The following is a 26,937-nucleotide window of genomic DNA, read 5'->3' on the forward strand; positions in this document are numbered from 1 at the left end:
GAGGCGGGCGGATCACGAGGTCAGGAGATTGAGACCATCCTGGCTAACACGGTGAAACCCTGTCTGTACTAAAAATACAAAAAATTAGACAGGCGTGGTGGCGGGCGCCTGCAGTCCCAGCTACTCGGGAGGCTGAGGCAGGAGAATGGCGTGAACCCGGGAGGCAGAGCCTGCAGTGAGCCGAGATGGTGCCACTGCACTCCAGCCTGGGCGACAGAGGGAGACTCCGTCTCAAAAAAAAAAAAAAAAATCAGAAAGAGACAGGCATGCAAGGATAGATGGCTGAGAACTGAGCACTACACCTATTTGGTTGAAGACAGTAAAAGGACGGAACGGTCCAGCCAATCTCATTGGCAAGTAGGTGAGCCAGGGGAAGGACTCTAGATTAAACATTTCTCTCCAAGACTCCCGTCATACCCTGCTGGAGGGAATACGCATTCCTAAAACTTTTAGGGCCAATTTGACAATGTGTTTTTAAAAAGTTTGGAATGAGCATGTTCTTTGATCTAGTCATTCAATTTCTAGGAATTTATCCTAAGGAAATAATTACGGATATGCACAGAGGTTTAGTTATAAGACAGTTTGCTACAACATGGCCCATACTATGGTTTAAAAAAAACTAGAAAAATATAAATGTTCACCAATAAGGAATTGGTTAAATGCATCATTTATTCTGTTTAACGGTATTCAATGAAGTCATTAAAAATATGCTGGAGATTATATTACATGATGTTGAAATATGTTCACAATATATTGTTAAGTGAAACAATCAAATTGCAAAACATTATGCAGAGAATGATTTACATTTTTATACGTTTTTAAGAAAAAAGTTTGAGAGACTTTGTAACTAAATAATAGTTGTGGGATTACAAGTGATTTTCATTTTCTTCTTTTTACTTATTTATATTTAAAAATTTTTCTACAAGTGTGCATTATTTATGTAATAAAAGTTAAATCCACAGAGAAAAGTTCTCTCTCTAGTCAGTATAGGACCTTTTTTTCTTTCTCCTAGTCCCTAATGATCATATGCAAATAGACCGAGACTGAAGACACACACAAGTTAATATGCACACAGCAAGAGGGGAGTGACTTGATAATTTTAAAGAATGTCCATCCGTCATTCATTTGCCAAACATTGATGTGTGAACCATGTTTGACACTATACAAGTATCTAGCCAGCAATGAGATTAACGTGGCCTCCCATCCTCATGTAGTTTTTCATTTACTAGAGAAAACAGATAGTAAGCAAATAACTATGCAAGTGTGGGAATTATTACAGAAGAAAAATTTAGTTGTGACAGAGCACATAGAAGGATTTAAACCAGTCTGCAGGGTGAAACTCCGGATTTTAGATACATGGGAAGGAGCACTCCAGACTGATTCTGCCTTTCTGATTTCTCCCATGATGTGTCTAAGGGAAACTGCCAGTGTGATCTGACTGGACAATGTCCTATTGCTGGTCTCTACAGTTATAATAGAATCACAGTTCCCAGCCATGAACACTTACCACGTCAGGAGCCAGGAGACTTGCCTGGTTCAAGTCCCAGTTCTGCCAATTCTAGCTGTGTGACCTCATCAAGTCACTTCATGTCTGGTTTTACTCTCAATATTTACAGAATGAGCTGATTGGTTTAGACAACTCAACAACAACAAAAATTCTGGGACTATGTGACTTCAGAGGACCAGCAAGACTCCCAAGAGAGGGAGGAGACCTTGGCTTGGGAACAGGTCCAAGGGTAACTAACCCGCCTTGGTTAAGGTGGGCTGGGAAAAATTAGAGAAGATTCCCAGAAGGGGCCTCAGGTCTTGAAAGATGGACAGGAATTTGCCAACACGGGAACCTGAGGCTGGGGCCAAGACATGAGTGTTCGTGTGGCAGGAGCCCAATTGATGTACAGGGAGAGGGATCACCAAAAGTGAGTGTGGAGAGAGGATTGTGCTCTAAGACAAAGCAGAACTATCAACATTTGAAGTAAAGAACTAATAGAAACAGATCTGCCTATGATGTTGAGGACATTTGAGAGAGCCAGTCTGGAAGCATGGAGACCAGTGAGAAGACTGTCGGAATAGTGCCCAGACAGAGTGAGACACAAGAGGAGGAGATGGGAAACAACATGACACTGGACACTGCAGGTGGAGGCGGGGCTCGACGGCCAGCTGACTAAATGCAGGGAGGCAGGCGTGTGGCCTGGTCAACTGGACAGACTCATGGCAACCAGGAGGAGGGATCGACTTGGGGTGGGAGAAATTATGGATTCCACGTTGGTCACATTCAGTTTGAGATGCTGTTCAGAAGCTGAAGTGGAGATTTCCAACAGGGAGTTAGATGTACAAAAGCCCCAGAGGTAGGTCTGTGTGGAAGACATATTTGAAAGCCTCAGCTTATTACCTATTCATTGAAATCATGAGTATAGGCAAGACCACCAGTGAGGAAATGGGACCAGCAATGAACTCCAGGAAACCAATATTTAAGGAACACATGGAAGAAAGGGAGTCAACAACAGCGAAGCTCGAAACAATGTCGAGAGAGATTGAGAGAGAGAGGGAGAGAAATAAAATAACTGAGATGTAAGAAGGGTATGTCCAGGTAGGGACAAGGGAGAGGTGAAACATGGGGAGTGGCGGGGGGAGATTAGGTAACTGGGCATTATCCCTCTAGCCCAGGGTGGATTGAGGGATGGGGGGAGAAGGCTGTGCAACGCCATACACTCCTAGAAAAAGAGAGGTGGGACATTTCACCTGGAGAAAGACATTTGTTGTTTAGTTTATGACACAGGTGGAATCATCATTAATCCCTGGGACAGAGAACCATCTCCTTCTAGCAAGTTCTCCTTGAGGCAATTTCAGATTCAAGTCTGGAGGGGATCAATTCAAGTTATCTGGATATGCTTTGGCTCTGAATAGAGCCAGAATCAAGGTATTTTTAGGGATGAGCCTGAGATCCACACTCATCAGCGGGAAGCCAGCACCTGCAGGCAGGTCCTGATTCTGTAACACTCAGCCCACCCTGCATATAAGCCATGGCACCCAGGGCCATGAGAGGGAGGCTGGGTGGGATTCTCTGAACTTCTCCTTGGACAGGTGGTCATATGTCATATATGGTTATCTCCCCTCACAAGAGTGAAGTGATGTCTAATTTCATGATCTGTGCAATTTGACCTTCAGGAAAGAAACTTAAGCAGAAGTGGGCTGTGGATTTTGAGGAGATGGATGGTAGTGTAGGTATCAAAACCAACCCTTTGTTGGTTGAAGATGAGGATAACTGCCCAAGTATGAGCTGAAGAGCACGCCTTTTGTCAACAATTGTTTAGTGTCCCTGCTAAGGAGGCAACTCCTGTGGTTAATGACCTGCAGAGTAATAACACTGCATACACTTAAGTGGTAATAGTGCACTGGGGAAAATTCAACAGCATTTTCAGGAAGAATAAAGTGATTTTCAGGCCTTCAGGATTTGCTACTGACACTCAGATAATGTGGCTTCTCTGACTGGGGAATGAAATCCATCCAACACATGGCCCTTCCTGCCGCCTGAGATATGAGCCAGGTACCAGGCTGCACCCTCCCTTCCAGGCTGCACCCTCCCTTCCAGGCTGCACCCCCTCTTCCAGGCTGCACCCTCCCTTCCAGGCTGCACCCTCTCTTCTAGGCTGCTTCTCTGGAAATAGAGACCCCTCTGTTCCCCACAATATGGTTTGTACTCCCTCTTCTGCCCTCTGAGCCCCACTCCTCAGGACCTTTGTACCTGCAATTCTCTTTGCTTGAACTCTCTTCCCTCAGATACCCATCTGGCTCACCTACTGTCTTTGAGTGTCTGTCCAGTTGTCACCTTACTTTTAAGTGACTTAGAATGGCAAATCCAATTCTAAAATGGCAGCCTGCCAAACTGGCTCGGTTTCCAGTTTATCTCACTGTCATGCATATGGGGACCCTAAAACACATCACAATGACTCAGAGACTGAAACTCTGTCCCTTTCTCTTTTTTTTAGCTCATTAAGCCAGTCACACAAGGCATTTTTCTGTATAAGAAAGTTCACTCAAGTTTCAGGGAAGATGGATGTCATCATGGTTTGCAATACAACAGGGCAAACAATTTTTATATTCAGGACAATGTATAATGAACTCATACACTGAACATCAGACATCCCTGTTTGTAAGCGCTTTTGGCCACTCACCTCTGGGGAGATTTTATGAACCAATTTAATCCCACGAACAACTCTGCCTTCTTTTCATACTTCTGTCTTCTCTCTCCCTTCCCTCATTCTCTACGATTTCTTTCTCTTCCACCTTCCATTTTACCCCCCTTAGGAACTCAAATTTTTTTCTCCCTCTACTGTGAAGAGCAATTCAGTTCTCTCCAGCTCCAACTCACAACCTCCAGGTCCATTTTTGTAGATTGAAGCCCATTCACATGCACATCAGAATGAAAGGAGCTTCACTGAACAAAACCCCATCTTCCTCTGACTGCAACTGCACCTGTTACTAGTAATAGCTTATTTCTATTCTCATGGAGAAAAAAAAGGTCCAGTTTTAACCTATAAAGCTGGGCAAATGGTGGGTCCATTCTGCTGTTAAAAAAAAAAAAAAAAAGAAATCCTTTATATGAGTTTATTATACATTGTCCTGAATATAAATGTGGTGTCTCCACAGGGAAAGGTTCTAGGAGACAGATAATTTGGCAAACATTGCAGTCATCTAGGTAATAATGTCATCAGTGCCCGCAGGTGAAGGAGATAATAGCACAAGACACGCAGACAAGTCAGCCTCAGAGGAGGGAGACATTTACTTGAGAGTCTGTTTATGTGCTTTACAGACCAAAGTTACCAGGAGCACATTCCTGCGTCCCCTTGGCAGAGGTTCTGAGCAGCCTATAAAGCTCAGCACATAGTAGATGCTCAATAAATACAGATTGAGGGCCAGGCACGGTGGCTCACGCCAGTAATCCCAGCACTTTGGGAGGCCGAGGTGGGTGGATCACTTGAGGTCAGGAGTTCAAGACCAGCCTGGCCAACATAGTGAAACTCTGTCTCCACTAAAAATATAAAAATTAGCCGGGTGTGGTGGGCACCTATAATCTCATCTACTCAGGAGGCTAAGGCAGGAGGATTGCTTGCACCCGGGAGGCAGAGGTTGCGGTGAGCTGAGATTGCGCCACTGCACTCTCGCCTGGGCAACAGAGTGAATAAGACTCCATCTCAAAAAATAAAATAAAATAATAAAATAAAATAAAGTCAGGGAGTGAATGGAGGACTGAAGGAATGGACGGTCCCATTCACTGAGTAAGTTCCACCACAGCAGGTGTTTTAATAATACACTAGTAGGAAAGTATAGCAGAAATGATTCCATATGGATGTGGACAATCTGCATTTTCTACAGCACAGGCAGAGACAGGACCATACAGGACAGCACCAGGATAGCTGGGACATTACACACCTTTGGCTTTAACACTTCCTAAGAAGGAAATGGATCTGGACAGGCTCAGGCATGAGTAAGTGCATTCTCATTTCTCCCTCCAATCATTGCAAACCAACAGCATGATTGTATTTGTCTGGGATTCATTTTCAAAAAGCATAATGAAAATCATATATGGACCTGAACCAGGGCAGACTAATGAATATTGATTTTTCTTTCCTTCTGTCTGAAATCTGAACATCTCTCTTTGGCAACATTGCTCATTTCATTCTTCTCAGATGCTGGCTGAAGCATGGGCTTTGGAATCAGACACAATCTGGATTCACCACTTATTGTTCAGGTAATCTTGATCAAGGTACTTAATCCCTCTGAGCCTCTGTGTCATGAGTTGAAAACTAGAGAGAACTGTGCAGCTGAGAGAATTATTGTGGAAATAAATAAGACATCTGTGAAAGTACCTAAGCAGAGTTCTGACCATATTGGGGGTTCTCAATAAGTCATAGATCCTCTGAATGAACAATTAATAAAGAAATTAGCATTGCTTCTCAATGTTCCAAAATATTGCTGCGATAAGGATATGTGCAAAGTACTACAGACACAAGAGAGTACCTTTAAGTCTGTCTCAGGGTACAGGAAAGGCCTTGGGCAGGAAGTGGCCAGTGAGCGTGCGTGTGCATGTACGTGTGTGTGTGTGTGTGTGTGTACTTGGTAGGGAGTGATCATTTCTGAAGCTAGAATTCAAACCCAGGTGTGTGTCTAACTCTACAGATTGGGGAGCAGAGGTGGATCCCATGGGAAAAAGCAAAGGGCATTTAGGCAGAAGGCACATCATATAGAAGAGCCAGGTGAGTTGAAAGTATTTTACAGACTCTAGAAATAAAGGAAAGTTTCATGTGAAAAAGAAAAAAAGGTAGGTGGTAGGTGGTGAGGCTGGAAAGGGAGGCAGGGACATCTTGAGATGGTGGACAGGTTGTGTGGTAGCAACTGACACGGCCAGGTCTGTGTGTAGTGGGAACACTGGCAGATGGTAGAGGCTGGCTTGGAGTGGGGAACGGTGGGAGACCAGGAGATTTATCATCATCATTCAATTGAGCCATTAATACTAAAAACTACTATCTTTTATTGAGCTCCTGTAACCTGCCAGACAGGGCACTTAGACCGTTTTCATGTTTTATCTCTGGCCCCACAATAACTCTATGAGGCAGACACAATTATCCCCAATTTACAGTTAAGAAAACCAAAATGTTGAGCAGTTAGGGAATTTTTCCAAAGTCATATAATAAATAATTTCTGAAGCTGAAACTGAAACCCAAATGTGTGTCTAACACCCAAGCTTGTGCTGTCCTGCGTCTCCTGGTCAGCAAACATTTGGAAAAGCGAGCCCCATCCTCAAACCACAGGCTGCTGGAGTGGGACTCTGCTCTGATGGCAACTGCCTTCCTGCCTGTTTTTGACCCCCATTTATGGCTGTGGGGATCTGCCCAAATGGAGTGGCATTGCCTGCTCACTCCCTACCTACTTGATGCATACAAATGTGCACACACAAACACACGCACACACATATAAACCATATTTTGACTCCGATTGCTGCTCTTGCTTAAACTGCATCCTAATTTTGTGTCACTTCTTGGACACCGTGCTTTTGCTGAGTCTTCCCTAAGCGTCTGCAGTTCTAACCATCCCCTCCTGCCTGCTCCAACCTAGGGGAGGCCCAGATTCTTCATCCTCTGCCCTCCCAGTCTGGCCATTCTGAAATAATGTTCAGTCCTTTCCACATTGCAGGATGGCAGAAGGAACAGAGAAGGAGGCACTGCACGGGTAACTGGAAGTATGGCAGGAAGAGGAGAGCAAACAAGTGACAACAGGTTTGCAGCTCTTGATCAAAGCCCGTTCAAACGAGATAAATCACTACATAGAGCATTTTTAATGTAAAGGGCTTCGCTGTACATCATGCTTTTCTTATTTTTACCCTAAAGGGACCACATCAAAAGCTGCATAGAGGTATTCACAGGCAAAGGAGGCAGCGTATTGAGTGCGAAGACATTGTGAGGACAAGCACCTGAATTGAAGCTGCCAAGCAGCCCACCTCCCTGCCTCCCACCCTTCCTAAAGTTATTCTCCAGTAAATAGCCCTCCCATGTGGACTGGCACCCATTGAAGAGCGACTGATTATCAGAAACAAACCAGCATGGGACCTCTACTTACAGAAAAGGAGAAAAGAAACTGATCAAACACAAATATAAAGAACAACTTTCCAAAAACGACTATCTCACCAAACAAGCAAATTTCACTTTTCATTGGGCGTCATCAACTAAGTAGAAGGAAATATACGCTTTTGAAGAAAGATTTGAAAAAATAAACTTAAAAAGAAAGAATAAGGATGAGAAAGTAGAGCAAGATAGTTAGTGGATAGTGAGCAAGAAAAGTTCAGAAGAAAAGAAAGAAAGAAAGAAAGAAAGCCATCAAACGTTCAAAACAGCAAAATATTAGAATAGACACTAATTGAAAAACATAAAGACATGGAGGACTGGCTTGAAACAAAAATATATGAATACAAATATTATCAAATTATGAGATAAAAGTAATTAGATAGTAAGTACTGGTGTGCCAGTAGAAGACAGACTAAAGAGATCAAATTTTGAATTAGAGTTAGCAAAAACTAAGAACAGGACAATTAGAACAAAAAAAAAATCAAAAATACCTGAAAATAAAATTACCATGAAATAAATAACAGAAATCTAGAATTTATACAGATTAAAATAGCATATTACAGCTCAGAAAAAATAGTGATACAGAAAAAACAGCTCTAAGATATAGCCCAATGAAGTTCTCAGACTTCAAGTATAATAAAAGAATTCAATGAAATTCAGCATTTCTCATCTCCCACATACAAAAATTCACCTAGGGGGAAAACTGATGCTTCCTCCATATTCAGTAATAGAAAATAATGAGTGACTCAGATTTTCTTTCAAGTGTAAAGACAGCATATAGAATTTTTCGAGTATGCAAGAGGTCAGGAACAAAACGTCTATGTGTCCTTCTGTATAAACTAGGTATAACTAAATGGTGGTTCAAAACTGATATAAAATAATACATAAAATGAGCAGAAAAATACAGAAAAGATTTCAGTTTTAATTTATATTAAGAAATATATCTAGAAATAAACTTAAAAAGAAAATGTGCAAGACATATGAAAAAAACCTACAGGAAAAAATCTTTGCTGAAAATCAATAAAAACTTTAAATAAAGAAAAAGATGTATTTTTATAAGATACACTCCCTATTTTAAGGATCATAATGCTCCCTAAATTAGTGTATAACTACAATTTTATCACAATCAAAATACTAACAGGCATTTTTTTAGAACTTGCAAGCTGATCTTAACATTCAAAAGAAAAACTTAACATGGGGATATAGCCAGAAAATTTATTTAAAAAAAAAGAAGCACAAAAAATGGGGGAAACGGTTCTAAATTACTAAAATGTCTCTAGTAATTTGTAAAATTTGATGCTGTCACAAGTGTAGATAAGCAGATCAGTAGAATGGAATAAAGAGTCTAGAAGCAGACACAAACACACTTGTGAAGGAAGCCCATTAATGGAGTTGAGATGACTGACCGGCTATGTAGAAAATGTAACGCTGACTGCTGCAGAGATGAGTTCAATTCCTGGATATCCTTGTTAACTTTCTGTTTCGTTGATCTGTCTAATGTTGACAGTGGGGTGTTGAAGTCTCCCATTATTATTGTATGGGAGTCTAAGTCTCTTTGTAAGTCTCTAAGGACTTGCTTTATGAATCTGGGTCCTCCTGTATTGGGTGCATATATATTTAGGATAGTTAGCTCTTCCTGTTGAATTGATCCCTTTACCATTATGTAATGGCCTTATAGCAAAGACTTGGAATCAACCCAAATGTCCATCAGTGACAGACTGGATTAAGAAAATGTGGCACATATACACCATGGAATACTATGCAGCCATAAAAAAGGATGAGTTTGTGTCCTTTGTAGGGACATGGATGCAGCTGGAAACCATCATTCTCAGCAAACTATCGCAAGAACAGAAAACCAAACACCACATGTTCTCACTCATAGGTGGGAACTGAACAATGAGATCACTTGGACTCGGGAAGGGGAACATCATACACTGGGGCTTATCATGGGGAGGGGGGAGGGGAGAGGGATTGCATTGGGAGTTATACCTGATGTAAATGACGAGTTGATGGGTGCTGACGAGTTGATGGGTGCAGCACAGCAACATGGCACAAGTATACATATGTAACAAACCTGCACGTTATGCACGTGTACCCTAGAACTTAAAGTATAATAAAAAGAAAAAAGAAAAAAAAGAAAATGTAACGCTGAATTCCTCTTCCTACCTCATTTCTTTTACCGAAAATAAATTACTGATTGGTCAAAGATTTAAATTTCGAAAATGAAACTATGAAGTAACTCGGGGAGACGATGAAATATTTAAAATATAATCTGGCAGCAGTGATATTCTGAGTATGACATGAAAACCCAAATCTATGAATTTCACTTAATACAAAATTTAAACTTTCATATAGCAGAATCCACTACAAATAGACTCAGAAGACACAGATCACTGGCAAAAGGTGAATTTCCTTAATATCTAGAGTTTTATATATGAACATATTAATTTACATGTTTGCAAGACAACTTAATAGAAAAATGAGGAAGGATATGAACAGGCAATTCATACAGAAAAAGCAAAAGAATACCCCTTTAAAACATGAAAGGATGATTATATTGCTCATAATTGAATGAAATTTTCATTATGACGAGATATCATTTTTACCTATCAGATTGGGAGAGATTAAAGCATCAGACAATACCCACCATTAGCAAGGTTGTAAATGGGTGCTACATCACTGTATGCTAGTGAGGAACGTGACAGAGGAATTTGGCAATATTAACAGGATAAAATTACAAACATACAAATGCTGTGTTCAGCACTCTTTTTAATAGCAACATTTTGCAGGCAACCTAAATGTGCAATAAAAGAAGACTGGTTACATTATGATAAACTCAGACAAAAGAGTTTCATATGGCAGTTAAAAAAATGAAGTGCTGATGTGTAAATATCTCTTTGATTGATTGTTAGTTTTAAAAGAGGAGTTGCAGAACAGCATGAATAAAATGAACTCATTTGAGTACAATGATAAAGAATATATACTATATCTTTTATTTATATGCTTGCATATGCACAGAAGTTTCTGGAAAATTATACACAAAACCATTTCTAATGTTCACCTTTGGTAAGTGGGCTGAGGAAATGGGAGAGCAAGAAGACCCACACTTTGCACAAAAGGAAAAGTGCCATGTGTGTCAATTTTATAATTAAATAACTTCCATAATTGAAAGATGAAGTAAAAAGAAAATAATTTTATGGAAGAGAACAATGTTTTTATATGCATTCCAGCTAGTACAGCACTCTATCACTCTTTCTATTCCCTAGAGGGCCACTGACACCACATATTTTCATCTCACTTGGCTCATTTGACAGCAACAAGAATTTTGCTGGACATAAACTGAAGAAGTTTGGGAGCGGGGCCCATAGACAGAGGGCAGGAGTGAGGAAGGCACTTTACAGTTTACGAAGCTATAAAAATTAGCAGCTTGATTTTTTTTACTCAAAAATTACTTAGGGAAATCAATTTATATCTCGCATTAGGATTGAATACTCAAGGTCGCCATTAAAAAATCCCAAGACCAATTTGAATGTACTTCCATCCTCAGCCAAATTGTGCTAGGTTCTGGGGCTATGAGAACAATAAAACACATTCTCTCTCCACAAGCAATTCTAAGGCTGGTAGGAAAAGACAAGAAACAATTTAAAAATGATTCAGGGCCGGGCGCGGTGGCTCAAGCCTGTAATCCCAGCACTTTGGGAGGCCGAGACGAGCGGATCACGAGGTCAGGAGATCGAGACCATCCTGGCTAACACGGTGAAACCCCGTCTCTACTAAAAATACAAAAAAAAACTAGCCAGGCGAGGTGGCGGGCGCCTGTAGTCCCAGCTACTCGGGAGGCTGAGGCAGGAGAATGGCGTAAACCCGGGAGGCGGAGCTTGCAGTGAGCTGAGATCCGGCCACTGCACTCCAGTCCGGGCTACAGAGCAAGACTCCGTCTCAAAAAAAAAAAAAAAAAAAAAAAAAAAAAAAAAAAAAAAGGATTCAGTAAGTGTTACTATAGCTGACGCTTACAGGAGAACTTCTCAAAGCGAGAAATGTTATACAAAGTAGAATCAGAGCTCCTTAGCTCACCATATGGGACTGGGATGAACTATTCTCTCTCACCCACCAACGCTTCTCATCAGAAGCTGAAATAAGGGCAGAGAGAGGCCCAGTCTTTATTTTACTAACATAACCCATGATCCCTCTCCATAGAATTTCTTTCCAAGCACAGCATATTTCATGAAAAAAACAAACAAAAACAAAAAAGAAAAGAAAATCTTGCAGAGCTTTTTTTCTTTTTCTTTTTCTTTTTTCAGAAGGGGAATTTCTTCTATACCCTTCATGAAAAATTTTAGGATTAGATTCTTCCCGCACTCTCAGATCAAGGTATCCTGCACCCAACATATAGGAATCAAGGTTACTTACCAAAGAGGGCTTAGGAGCTGGTATGTTATTCTTTGAAAAATCTATCACTGATTGATAGGCCAAGACCATTTCCACCTAAATAATAAGAGTTTAAGTTCACAGAACACTCTCAGAAATGATATCCTATTTGACAGACACAATGCCTATAAACTAGGTATTAATAGTATTCTCCAACTGATAGATAATTCCAAGTAAAGGATTAAGGAACCTACCTTATTTCATTTAAACCACGTAAAACTGTGTAAAGTAGTTGTTATTTTCTTTCATAGATCAGGATTTTTGCTAATAGTGTTGGTTAGGAGCAAGACGAGCCAAAATGCCTAGGTTCCATTCCCAGTTTTGCCACTTAATGACTGTGAAACCTTGAGCAAGTTGCTTAACTTCTCTGTGCCTGAGTTTCTGTACGTATAAAAATGAGATGATGATACTTTATGGGGTTATTGTGAGGACTAAATGAGTTAATAGATGAGAAGTACTTGGAACACAGCTCCTGGTACATAGGAAGTATTATGAAATTGTGAGGTCTTACTTTGAACCTAGAGGTTTAGATTCTTTTTGTTTTGTTTTGTTTTTTGAGACAGAGTCTCACCCACTCTGCTGCTCAGACTGGAGTGCAGTGGCACAATCTCGGCTCATTGCAACCTCTACCTCCCAGGTTCCAGCGATTCTCCTGCCTCAGCCCCCTGAGTAGCTGGGATTACAGGCATGTGCCACCACAGTCGGCTAATTTTATATTTTTAGTAGAGATGGGATTTCACCATGTTGGCCAGGTTGGTCTTGAATTCCTGGCTTCAAGTGATCCGCCTGCCTCGCCTCCCAAAGTGCTAGGATTACAGGTGTGAGCCACTGCACCCAGCCAAGATTTAGATTCTTGATTTGCAATTTCACTGTACTGTGGTTTCCGAGAGTGTTTGTGGAATGCTACTAGTCTTTATGGGGAGAAAATTAAAGAGGGTCACATTGTCAGACATATTTGGGAAGTGTTACATTAGATGAAACTGAATAGCTCTCTTCTTTATAATACCACCCAGAGCATTTAATAAATTTATGGTGAATATGAATCTCTTCAGAGGGTTTCCCACCTAAACACTGGCACTGAGGCCTTTCCTTCCTCATTGTCTTTGCCCTGCTGGCTACATAACTCTCTTTTTGGAGACAGAGGACTTACAAGCATCCTTGGTTTTTGAATGGTGAAGGGCATTCACAAGGGGAAGTTTCACTGGGGCTTGGCCATGTTGCAGGGTCCTAGCTAGCTTTCTGCTGTGAGTGATCCACAGGCAAAATACAGACAGCATAGATAGAAAGCCTGCACCTCTCAGAGATAAGATCAAAGGCCAATATCCTCTTTTCCTGGTGAGTCTGGTGCTCCCTACAATTGTAATGAAGAACTGCATGTCACATGGTGACCATGCACTGTGTGGCTTCCCTGAATAGACATCGATGGTACGTGCTGCCCTCTCCTCCGCCCTGAGGAGATGTCTCCTGTGGGGAGATGGAAGGGGCATTAGCTAAAGATCTTCTCTTCCTCCAGCCTCTCTCCAGTTCAAGTGGCCTGAGGAATTGTAAACTTTCCTAAAGATGGAGAGGAAAAAAATTGAGTTTTACATGGCATTAGGCCTCAATAGATGGGTGGGGAACTTGAGAGAATCAAAAGTTTATAAAAATGTAACCAATGTTTGCGAAAGTCTTATATAGTTAGCAAAGCACTTCGATTACATCATCTCCTTTGAGTCACTGGACATTGCTGGAACTTGTGTGCTTAGCCTGCCCATCTTATAATGAGGTAATGAAAGCCTAGTGGGATAAGAGACCTCTCTAAAGTCACACAGCTAGAGGTTGGCAGGGCTAGGACCAATAACCAGATCCTGACAGTCCAGAGTCATTGCTCTTTGACCCACGCTGTGCCACCAGGCATGAGAGTGCAGGGTTTCTGGAGGAGGAGAGGAGAGAGAGCTGGGAGTAGAAGAGGAAATAAAAATGGGAAGGCAGCTTCTTCACAGCATTGCCTTAGGATAGGCTCTAAGTAGAGCTGCCAGCCCTACGTGTTTGATAAGACGAAACCTGCCAAGAGTGAAAATCCATCCAGCTGAGAAGTTTAAAAAATAATTTCAAGCCGGAAATTGCATTTTATCTTTTCTTCCCTTAAGTCCAAAACTCCCTGCAATTGCCTTGATTTGAAAAAAAAAAAAAAAAAAGATTCCAGCATCACAATTCAACACTCAGAGTCAAAAGTCCCTGTGCAACCGTGCTGAAAATGGCCAGTTGAATTGGCACATCTGGCAATGAGACAGGAGCCTGCACATCTATCAGGCATCAGAGCCCATTTTCATCATTCAGTATTATTGGAGAAGAAAGAGATTTTTGCTCATGCACAGACAGAGGATAATACTGATTGCTGTGGTAAGATATCCAGGGACCAGGATCTGACTATCACTTGTTTCTTGGGAAATAGTCTTCTCTAAATTTAAGGACCAGGAAAACAAAGGTAATAGCTACAAAGAAATTTTCTAAGCACCGTTTCTTCCTGGACACCCACAGACATAATCAGAAAGAGGAGTATATTATAGTAAAAAAGAGCACTGGCTTTGCAGTCAGGCCGGGTTTAAACCCTGCCTTCCTGTTGACAAGCTGTATGACCCTTGGCAACTTATTTCTACTGTCTGAGCTTTGATTTTCATACTCCATAAGTTTTATTGTGAGACTCCAACAAAATAGCCTATGTTATCAATAGCGGCTTAAACCTACGCAATCAATTATATTTGTTTTACTCAAAGTCATGATAATTCAGTAGGAAATGAGAAACTTTGGTTAGGGCAAATATTAATAGGCCCAGCTGTCTGATCAAGAGCCATTGCAATCAGCAATAGACTAAAGCAGAAGTTGGTGAAAGTCAGAAGTGAGCAGAAGTTAGACTGGCACCTTGGTTCATTCGTGTTCTCCATTCCATCAGCCCCAGAACCTAAGGCCTAAGGAGCCAGGGCATGGGTGGAACCTCTGATTCACAGCTGACCATGTGCCAGCTCCAGCTGAGAATGTAGATAGAGTAAACTAGTCAAAGAGGCAGGCCAGCGGACACCATGCCTCTCATGGTACCTTCCAGAAACATGTCCTGGAATCCTGGTAGGCTGAGGGTCCACAATACCTAGCAGGAGCCTGTTGCCAAGGGTGTGAAAACTAGAACCAAAACAAAGAGACAGCCAGGGGATGGGCCGCTATGGAGTCAAGAAAATGCTTTTTTTCAGCTTATCCAGAAGCAGATTAAGCAGAGGAGGTTGCTGAGGGCTGTTTCTGTTAGAGAAGCACCTCTCATGTCATCATAATCAGGCCCATTAAGCTATCATGAATATTACAAAGCACCTTATATGACCAGCCAGGGTTAGGTGCATGTAAATAGGTGGAGGGGCTCATCCTCTATCTACGTTAAGTTAGCTCCTTGCAAAGCTGGACTTCATAGCCTGGCCCCTTACAGAACCAATTTTCCTGAGTTATGGTCCAATGTTAATCTCAAGGCTCTTACTAAGAGCCTAAGAAAAACCCCAGAAAGTCTGCTTCCTACACTGATCATTACGTCATTTAATATTCTTTTAAAAAAGTAAAACAACTCTCATCTGGCAAATGCCTTTTAGAGTTAACAGATATAGTAGAAAGGCCATAGGTTTTGTGACTAGGGACCTGGATTGGATTCCTGGCTTTCCATAAACTAGTGACACTCTGACAAATGGAGGAATCGTGTTTCTTAATGGAGATAGTAACATCTTCCTGGAAGGGTATCACAGGAATTGCAGAATTCACTGGATGTTTACAATGTGCAATGCACCCTGCTAGAGCTTTATAAGCACCTCACTAAATTCTTACAGCGAACTTATGAGCCAGGGATTATTATCCCCACCCCATTTGCTTTCCAAGTGTACAGATAAGGGATCACCTGCATTGCATTAAGTAAATTACCTGGAATCTACCTGCTAATTGGGGGGGGGGGGGGGCAAAGGTGATGTAGGTGAAAGCTCTTAGGAGTTACTGAATGGACGCCAAAGGATCATCAGCTACATTTTCCTGCTTCTCTTAAATACCTGAAATCTTCCCTTTTGAATGACAAAAAGACTGAGTGTTGGCCTCTCATGCTTTTTTTTTTTTTCCTTTTGCCTCTTGGGCAGTTCAACTTAACATTCATTAACAGTAACTCTGTTTCATGAATATTTTATTCCCCCAATTTTTTCATGGTTTTCAATTTCCTATTTTAGAACCTCTATTACAGCAATGTTTGCTGGAATCAATTTAATAACCTTCTGAAAGCAGATAAACTACAAATCCAGGGTCTGTAAATGGGCTGGCTACTAGCTGTTGGATGGACACAGCCCTAATTTAAAAACAGTTACTTTTTTAAAAAGTCAAACATACTAGAATGCTTGAATTCAAATGATGACTTAAACCTCCAGAGCCTAAACATACATTTCAATGATAAATATTCCAAAAATCTTGAATGGCTCCTTCTCAGGAATTGCCACTAATATCTATGATACCATTTTCCCATCTTTAAAATGATGGCAGATTCACATTTGGGATGAGGGGTTTAATTTTTGGAAATAGAAAAACAAAGTTGTTGACTAAGATGAATGATTAAACTGGGAAATGTGGGCTTTGGTCTGATACCAGATCACTATTCGAAATATGAGACTGATGATCCTTCTCACGAGGTTTCTGAATTGACTAGAAAGACATCATCAAATCCTAAACATCAGACGTTGGAAAAATATGCCTAGAAAGTCATTGAAAAGAGGAGGTCACTTTTGAAGGAAGAGACTCTGTCCTTCTGAGGGGAAGGATAACTTGGAGGTAGGAGGACCACAGCGAGGGGGAGCTGTGAAAGCCTTGGGAGGACAAGCTTAGGTGTGGCCAAGAAGAACTTGAATTAAGCTTCTGAGAAGCAAAGGGGAGGCTGGGCGTGGTGGCTCATGCCTGTAATCCCAGCACTTTGGGAGGCTGAAGTGGGTGGATCACTTGAGGTCAGGATTTCAAGACCAGCCTGGCCAACATGGTGAAACCCTGTCACTACTAAAAACTCAAAAATTAGCCAGGCATGGTGGTGGGGAGCTGTAATCCCAGATAGTTGGGAGGCTGAGGCAGGAGAATCACTTGAACTTGGGAGGCAGAGGTTGCAGTGAGCTGATATTGTGCCACAGCACTCCAGCCTGGGCAACAGAGCAAGCATCCACAAAAAAAGAAAAAAAGAAAAAAAAGCAGCAGCAGCAAAGGGGAATAGGGGCTAAAAGTCAGAGAACTCCTGCTTCCTTGTTTAATACAGATCAGATTACTATGGAAAGAAACATCAGGAACTCTCATTTCAAGGGCCAACCTTAAGTGAAAGGTGAGAGAGGAAGAAAGGTTAACATAGTCAGCACATGCAAAGAAAAGCAGAACAAATCTTAGTCTACCACATGATAGTAACTGGTATCTGGGCTAAGTGTCTCACGTGTATTCTGAGTGTATTCATGTGTATTCTCACGTATTCTGAGACACTCAGTTCATTATGCTCAAATCTAATTTAGCACTAATTTCCATTGTTAAAAGGACTTTTATATCCTTGTTTCAATGAATGCCCACAACACCCTTGTGATGTGAGTGGGGTACGTAATATTATGAAACCTATTTGATAGTAAGAAGGCCAAGATTCAAACAAATTTGTTGACTAATCAATCACCCAAGGTCACTCAACTTATTAGTGGCTAAACCATTACTGCTAGAACTTTGATCTGTTGGCTTCAACTTTTGAATTTAACTATCAACTACTTTTCTATCCTCTTTATCAACAAAGACATTTACATTCTGAGATATTTTCTACAAAGAAATTATTCTAGCAATTTTAGCAGTCTTTATTAGTATATTGGATGTAACATAAAGAATAGCTTCAAAAATTAGAGAAGACTCTTCTGATAACTTGTGTTTGAAAACCTAAGCATACCTACATACTTGTTCCATCACCCTCTTCCTTTGAATGAAGCAAAAGGGGTACAAATAACATTTCTGTGATATAAGCTGTGCTTTCTTTTCACAGATACTTAAGGTCTTCGATGAACAGCCAATTATTCTTCCTAAAACCGACACCACGGCACAGACGCCTTCAGTCCTATTTGTCTGCCCAACCTAGCCAATACCAAGACAGATGGAGAACAGGTCCCTCTCAAGCTCCCATGACTCACTTTACTGCTCACCTCTTAGTAATCCAAATAGGAACTCAGCAATATTTAAGCTTCAGCAGCCTTGAAAGCCAAACCAAGTTTTACTCCTACACCTGAGTTTGATCCAAATCTTCAAAGAATGGAAGGAAAGGCTAAGATGTAGACTGCTCAAAGATGAGATCTCTCGTTAATTTCTTTCCTTTCAGCATCAGTGTGATACCTCTAACATACTTAGAACTTAAAGTAGATGAAGAAAAAAGTGGGAAAGATGGAAGGAAGGAGGGAAGAAAGAAAAGAAGAAAGGAGGAGAGAGGGACAGAGTCAGGAGAAGGACCTACATCTTTAATCCTGACCAAGGATTAAAGCCTGGTCCTGTCTCTGTTCCTGGACCTTCTGGCAAGGCAAAGAAGTGAGATCCCTCAGCAGTCTGCTCTCCTGCTTCAACCCTTGATGACTTTAATAAAGAACAGTTATAAAAATACTTGGTTTGTGTTCAGAAAAACTTCCAAGAAACAGGGAAAAATGAAGACTGGGAGTTGACTCTAACCAGAGGCGTTTTCAATAGGAATTCTTGGCTTGCTTTCTCTCCATGAGCTATGCCCACCTCAGGAGCTTTCATGTGGATAACACAGAGATTTTCTTTTGAAAAGACTCTTACTATGCTGTATGGGGTCTGTGAGTTGCACTCTATCCTCTGGGGCATAAACTTACCAAGGAGATGGTGGGGGTCATCATTCTTCCACGGACAAGCACATCTTCTCTATGACTCCTGCCAATCTTCCCCAAGACTACGTTGACATGGTAGTTTATAGCCAGCTAGCAACCATGCTACGGCTTATGCAGGTTTTTGCTTCACACATTAATTTTGCAATTATTTCTTAATTGTTTACCATGTATCTGGCACTGTGCATTATTTCCCCTCCCCTCCTGCACAACAGTACTATGGAAGACAGCAGAAGTTTGTGGCAGAGGGTTATGTTTCCCAGTGGCCCTTTGCTCATTTAAACATTCTGAATTTCTTCCCAGCACCTGTGGAGGAAGAACCCTTGAGTGCACTGGGAGCAAGGATCTACAATGGCTTCTAATTTACTAATACATAAAATTAAGATATTTTTGCCTGACTTTCAAGACATTTATCATTCAGTAGTACCATCCTCCCTTGCCCCACAAATGTGCCAAGTGACAGACTCTCTCCTTGACCTAATTCTAGTCGGGCTCCCCTAGGCTCTCAAGACTCCAAACTCGTGTTCTCTCCTTGGCCCATTTAGTCCAGTTTTAGCAAAAATCCTGCTGAATCAGTTTCATGAACATCGCCCACCCTTAATATCTGATCAAATTCCTCATCCCCCATGCTCAATATCTTATCATCTTGCCCTGCCTTCTGCAAGAATCCTATCAAAAGTCTGTTTAGCCTGAACCTCCCTCCTATCTTTGTTATTTTCCCTTAACAATTTTCTATCCAGTGACCTCCCACCCTGTTTCTTGGCTCTAAGTCTCCATTTGTCCTTATATTTGGAATGGAGTTCAGTTCTATGCTGAGGTGTCTCTCCCCCTATTGCAATAGTTCCAGAATAAAACTTGCAAACACCATTTTAACTTCTGTCAGGCTTTGGTTTTCTTTAACACAAACTCCTCCCAGTCTTCTGTATTTCCTTTCATGTCAGGGTCACTGCTAGTCCATATGGTACCTTTGTACAAATTAGAAACAAGTGTTTCTTCCTGCATTTTTTTTCATCAACAATCAAGAAGATTGTTCAGAATATACTAATTTTGTTAGAACAAAACATTTTATTATCATCTTCCGGAAAATTATCGTAATAACCTACAAATGATGCTATGTGCAGTGTGACTGTGCTCTTTAAATCTGGCACCTCTGAGCACGCATGACAGGAGTGCTGTGTGTTATGTCTTTCACTTGAGTGCTTCTACTTCTCACTTCCTTCCATATAATTTGCCACCTTTTGAAGCCCAAATCACACCTCAGGCTCTCCATGACTATTTCCCTGATGACTTATTCATATACTCCCCAAATATTATTTGAGCACTTATCTGCCAGACTCTCATCTATACACCAGGAATACACAGCAGGGAACAATGGGCAAAGATGGGCAAGGTTGCTTTCTCATAGAAAGATGATACACAGATAAACAAATTGTTATATAATAGAAATTGTAAGGATTCTACCTTAACAGTCAGTCAGCTCTGGTGCTCATGAAGGGTCTTGGAGAAGCGGATTTCTTCTCCCTCTCTCCCTCTACAGGTGTACTCACACTGAACTCGCATGAGAGAAACCCAGCTTTCTGGAACACTTCAGGGTGACTGCATCCCCACAGGAGTGCCCTCTTAGTTCAGGTTTGCACAAGAAATAGATCCCAACCTCTCTGTACATGGAACATCAGCATTTCTGCAGAGGAAGAGAGGTGCCTGTCTGATCTGAACAGCCAGAACACTAGATTAGGAGTTTGACTGGGAGTCAGATCACTTGCCTGCTGGCCTGTAAAGAGAGCTGTGATGGCTCCCTCGCTTCCTCCTCAAAAGACCTCAGTGAATTTCACTGAGAGCTTCCCCAGCCACCCTTTTGGGGCTGGGACCTCTGCCCACCACTGGGGTATTGCATTTACCCATGGCTTTAGCCACAGCTGTTTTTTTACTCATGGGTACCTCCTACTAGTCTGAAGCTGGAACTGTCCAATCCAGTGAATAAAATATTGGTGAAACAAAGTTTTAAAGTGCACATCACTAGGGAATGTGATAAGTTCCATGACACCTCTGCCCTTCCAGTTCCACAGGAGACAGTGAACCTGCTCACACACACAGCACATTGCTACTACCACCAGTATCTGAGAAACCTATCCCACAAAGATTGTCTATAACCCAGGAACTCATACAGAGTCTCTGCCACTGAAAGCATCCAGAGCTGAAGCAAGGAGACAATAAACTGGAAACATTAAATTCACATAATCAAAGGGAAAAAAAAATTAAACCCAGTTGAATCAAAATTAACTCAAAAATAATTAGAAGAAGTAGTGTACTCATAGGAAAAGGAACCAGAAAACTAACTGTGGCAATATGGAAAAAACAGGGTTCCATAATACCACCAAATATCACACCAGCTTTCCAGCAGTGGATCCAAACCAAGATGAAATCTTTGAAATCTCAAAGAATTAGTAAAATCTATTATCAATTTACTGAAGGAGATACAAAAGAAAGAAAACCAACATAAAGAAATTTAAAAACAATTTAAAAACAATTTATGATGTGAATGAAAAATTTTCTGAAGAGATAGATATTTTTTTAAAAATGCCAATCAGAACTTCTGGAAAGAACAGACTCATTTAGGGAATTACAAAATGCAGTGGAAAGTTTTAACAATAGACTAGACCAAGTAGAACTAACTTTAGAACCCGAAGGCAAGGCTTTTGAGTTAACCGAATCAAACAAAATTTAAAAAAAAAAAAAAAAGAACTAAAAGAAATTAAGTCTCCAGGAAATATGGGATTGTGTGAAATGACCAAACCTAAGAATTACAGGTGTTCCTAAGGGAGAAGAAAAAGCAAAAATTTTGGAAAACGTATTTGAGGGAATAATTGAGGAAAACTTCCTGACTCTCTGGACTTTGCTAGAGATTTAGACATCCAAATTTAAGAAGCTCAAAGAACTTCTAGAAGACTCATTGCAAAATGGACATCGCCAAGGCAAACAGTCATCAGGCTATCTAAAGTCAATGTAAAGAAAAGAATTCTGAGAGCAGCGAGACAAAAATATGAGCTAACTTATTAAGGAAAACCTGTTAAACTAACAGCTGACTTCTCAGCAGAAACCTTACAAGCCAGAAGAGATCAGAGTCCTACCTTTAGTCTCTTTAAACAGAGAAACTGTCAGCCAAGAATTTTGTATCCAGCAAAACTGTTTCATAAATGAAGGAGAGATAAAGTCTTTCTCAGACAAGCAAATGCTTAGGAAATTTGTCAATACGAGATCAGTTCTATAAGAAATGCTAAAAGGAGTTCTAAATCTTGAAAGAAAAGGTCAATATGCACCAGAATAGAAGCTTCTGAAAGCATAATATTCACAAGGCCTATAAAACAATAACACAATGAAGAAAACAAAGTCAGTAGGTAAAAATCTCATAATAACTGGAACAATATTAATATTGAATGTAAATGTTCTAAAGGGTGTATTTAAAAATACAGATTGGCAGAATGGATAAAAAAATCACAAACCAAATAGTTGCTGTCTTTAGGAGATCACACCTAACATGTAAGGATTCTTAGAAACTCAAGGTAAAGAGGGAGAAAACATATTTCATGCAAATGGAAACCAAAAGCAAGCAGGAGTAGCTATTCTTATATCAGATATGATAGACTTTAAAGCAAAACAGCAAAAGAAAGACAAAGAAGGTCATTATACAATGATAAAAGGATCAATTCAAAAAGAAGATATAATAATCCTAAATATATATGCACCTAAAACCATAGCTCCCGGATTCATAAAGCAATTACTACTAGAATAAGAAAAGAGATAGACAGCAATACAATAATAGTGGAGGACTTCAACATTCCACCGACAGCACTGGACAGACTATCAAGACAAAGTCAACAAAGAAATACTGAACTTAAACTGCACTCTAGAACAAATGGACCTAACAGATATTTACAAAACAATCTACCCAAGGGTTGCAGAATATACACTCTTCTTATCAACACATGTAACATTCTCCAAGATAGACCACATGATAGGCCACAAAATAAGTCTCAAGACATTTTTAAAAATTAAAATCATGTCAAGTACCTTCTCAGACCACAGCAGAATAAAACTGGAAATTAGTTCCAAAAGGAACTCTCAAAACTACACAAATACATAGGAATTAAACAATCTATTCCTGAATGATTTTTAGGTTAACAATGAAATCAAGATAAAAATTAAACATTATTTTGAATGAATGATAACAATGACACAAGTTATCAAAACCTCTGGGATATAGCAAAAGCAATGCTAAAAGGAAAGTTTATAGTGCTAAATGCCTACATCAAAAAGTATGAAAGATCACAAATTGACAACCTAACATCACACTTCAAGGAACTAGGGAAATAAGAACACACCAAAACCAAAGCTGGCAAAAAAATAAAATAAAATAAAACAAAATAAAAAAAGATCAGAGCAGAAGTAAATGAAATTGAATCTAAAGATCAATGAAGCAAAATGCTGGTTCTTTGAAAACATAAATAAATTTGACAGACCAGTAGCTAGATTAACCAAGAATGAAGAAAGAAGATCCAAAAAAGCTGAAATGAAAGTGGAGACATTATGACTGAAACCACAGAAATACAAAATATCATTTAAGACTACTACTATAAACACCACTCTGCACAAAACTAGAAAATATGGAGGAAATGGATAAATTCCTGGAAACATATAACTCCCCTAGTTTGAATCAGGAAGAAATAGAAATCTTGAACAGACTAATAGCAAGCAGTGAGGTTAAATAAGTAATTCCTTTAAAAACTCAAAAAAAGAAAAAAAAGAAAAAAAAAGAAAAGCCTAGTACTGGACTACTTCACAGACAAATTCTACCAGACATTCAAAGAAAAATTGCTACCAATTTTACTGAAACTATTTCAAAAGATTGAGAAGGAGGGACTCGTACCAAACTCATCCTATGAAGCCAGAATCACCCTGATACCTAGACCAGGAAAGGACATAACAAAAAAAGAAAACTATGCACCAATATCCTGTATGAATATAGATGCAAAAATCCTCAACAAAGTACTAGCAAACCGAATCCAATAGCATATAAAAAAAAATCACCATGATCAAGTGGGTTTCATTCTAGGGATGCAAGGATGGTTCAACATACACAAGTCAATAAATGTGATTCATCACACAAACATAATTAAAAACAAAAACCATATAACCATCTCAATAAATGCAGGACAAGCATTCACTAAAATGCAGCATCCTTAATGACTAAAACCCTCAACAACCTAGGCATAGCATAGAAGGAATACACTTTATTAAAAAGTCAAAAATAACAGATACTGGTAAGGTTGTGGAGAAAAAGACCACTTATACACTGTTGATGGGAGTGTAAATTAGTTCAAAAACAGTGAAAGACAGTGTGGTGATTCATCAGAGACCTAAAAACATAAACACCATTCAACCCAGAATTCCCATTACTAGGTACATATCCAAGGGAATATAAATCATTCTATTATAATGACATATGTACACATATGTTCATTGCAGCTCTATTCACAATAGCAAAGACATGGAATCAACCTAAATGCCCATCAATGGTAGACTGGATAAAGAAAATGTGGTACATATACACCATGAAATACTATGCAGCCATTAAAAATAACAAGATAATGTCCTTTGCAGGAACATAATGCAGCTGGAGGCTATTTTCCTTAGCAAACTAACACACAAACAGAAAACCAAAGACTGCATGTTCTCACTTATAAGTAGGAGCTCAATGATGAGAACACATGGACACAAAGCAGAGAACAATAGACCTGGGGGCCTACTGGAGGATGAAGGGTAGAAGAAGGGAGAGGATCAGGAAAAATAACTACTTGGTGCTATGTTTAATACCTACCTGAGTGATGAAATAATCTGTACAACAAATCCCCATGACATGAGTTTACCTATATAACTGATATGGTTTGGCTGTGTCCCAACCCAAATTTTATCTTGAATTATAATCCCTATAATCCCTATGTGTCTAGGGAGAGACCTGGTGGGAGGTGATTGGATCATGAGAGCATTTCCCCCATGCTGTTTTCATGATAGTGGGGGAGCTCTCATGAGATCTGATTGTTTTATAAGGGGCTCCTCCTCCATCATTCCTCACTCTTTTCTCTCTCGCCTACTGCCATGTAATACATGCCTCTTCCCCTTCCACCATGATTGTAAGTTACCTGAGGCCTCCCCAGCCATGTGAAACTGCAAGTCAATTAAACCTCTTTCCTTCATAAATTACCAAGTCTCAGGTGTTTCTTTAGAGCAGTGTGAAAATACAATGACAAACCTGTACATGAACCCCTGAATTTAAAAGTTAAATAATAATAATAATAATAAAATCCATATATCACCAACCCACAGCTAATATCATATTGAACAGTGAAAAGTCAAAAACATTCCCCCTAAGAACTGAAACCAGACAAGGATGCACACTTTCACCACTTCTATTCAACATAGTACTGGAAGTCCTAACCAGAGCAATCAGGTAAGAGAAAGAAATAAAGAACACCCAAATTGGAAAAGAGGAAGTCAAACTATTTCTACTTGCTGATAATATGATCTTGTACCTAGAAAACCCTGAAGACTCTTCCAAAAGACGCCTAGGTTACAAAATCAATATACACAAATCAGTAGCACTGCTATATACCATCAGTGACAAAGTTGAGAATCAAATCAAGAACTCAATCCCTTTTACAATAGCTACAAAAAAAAATCCAGGAATATACTTAGCCAAAGAGATGAAAGATCTCTAAAAGGAGAACTACAAAACACTGATGAAAGAAATCATGGATGACAGAAACAAATGGAAATACATTCCATGCTCATGGATTTCAAGAATTGATATTATAAAAATGGCCATACTTTTCAAAGTAACCTACAAATTGAAAGCTACTTCTATCAAAATACTAATATAATTTTTCACATAATTAGAAAAAACAATTCTAAAATTCATAAAATTCAATTCTAAAACCCAAAAAGCCCAAGTAGCAAAGCAATCCTAAGCAAAAAGAATAAATCTGGAGGTATCACATTACCCAACTTCAAATTATACCACAAGGCTACATTAACCAGAACAGCATGGTACTGGTATAAAAGCAGAGGCATAGACCAAATGGAACAGAATACAGAATCCAGAAATAAACCCAAATATTTGCAAGCAATTGATCTTTGACAAGGCATACAAAAACGTAATTTGGAGAAAGGGCACTCTCTTCAATAAATTGTGATGGGAAAATTGGATAGCTACATGTGGAAGAATGAAACTGCATTTGTATCTCTCGCCATGTGCAAAAATCAACTTCAGGTAGGTTAAAGACCTAAATCTAAGAGCTAAATCATGAAAATTATAGAAGAAAACTTAGTAAAATTCTTGTGGATATTGGCCTAGGTGAAGAATTTATAACTAAGACCTGGAAAGCAAATGCAACAACAAAAAAAAATAAATAAATTGGACCCAGCTAAACTAAGAAGTTTCTGCACCTCAAAAGAAATAATAGAATAAAAAGACAACCTACAGAATGAGAGAAAATATTTGCAAATTATTTTTCTGACAAAGGACTAATATTCAGAATCTACAAGAAATGCAAACAAATTAACAAGAAAAAAAACAAATAATCCCATTAAAAAGTGGGCAAACGACATGGATAAACATTTCTCAAAAGAAGATATACAAGTGGCCAACAAATATATGAAAAAATGTTCAACATCACCAAACATCAGGGAAATGAAAATCAAAACCACAATGAGTTACCACCTTACCCCAGACCAAATGGCCACTATTAAAAAGTCAAACAACAATAGATATTGCCATGAATGCAATACAAAGGGAATAGTTATACACTGCTGATGGGAAAGTAAATTAGTACAACCTTTATGGAAAACAGTATGGAGATTTCTCAAAGAATTAAAAGTAGATCTACCATTCAGTTTAGCAACCCCACTATTGAGGACCTACACAAAGGAAAAGAAGTCATTTTATTAAAAAAGAC

The sequence above is a fragment of the Chlorocebus sabaeus genome, chromosome 1 (assembly GCF_047675955.1).
Source record: "Chlorocebus sabaeus isolate Y175 chromosome 1, mChlSab1.0.hap1, whole genome shotgun sequence".
Lineage (NCBI taxonomy): Eukaryota > Metazoa > Chordata > Mammalia > Primates > Cercopithecidae > Chlorocebus > Chlorocebus sabaeus.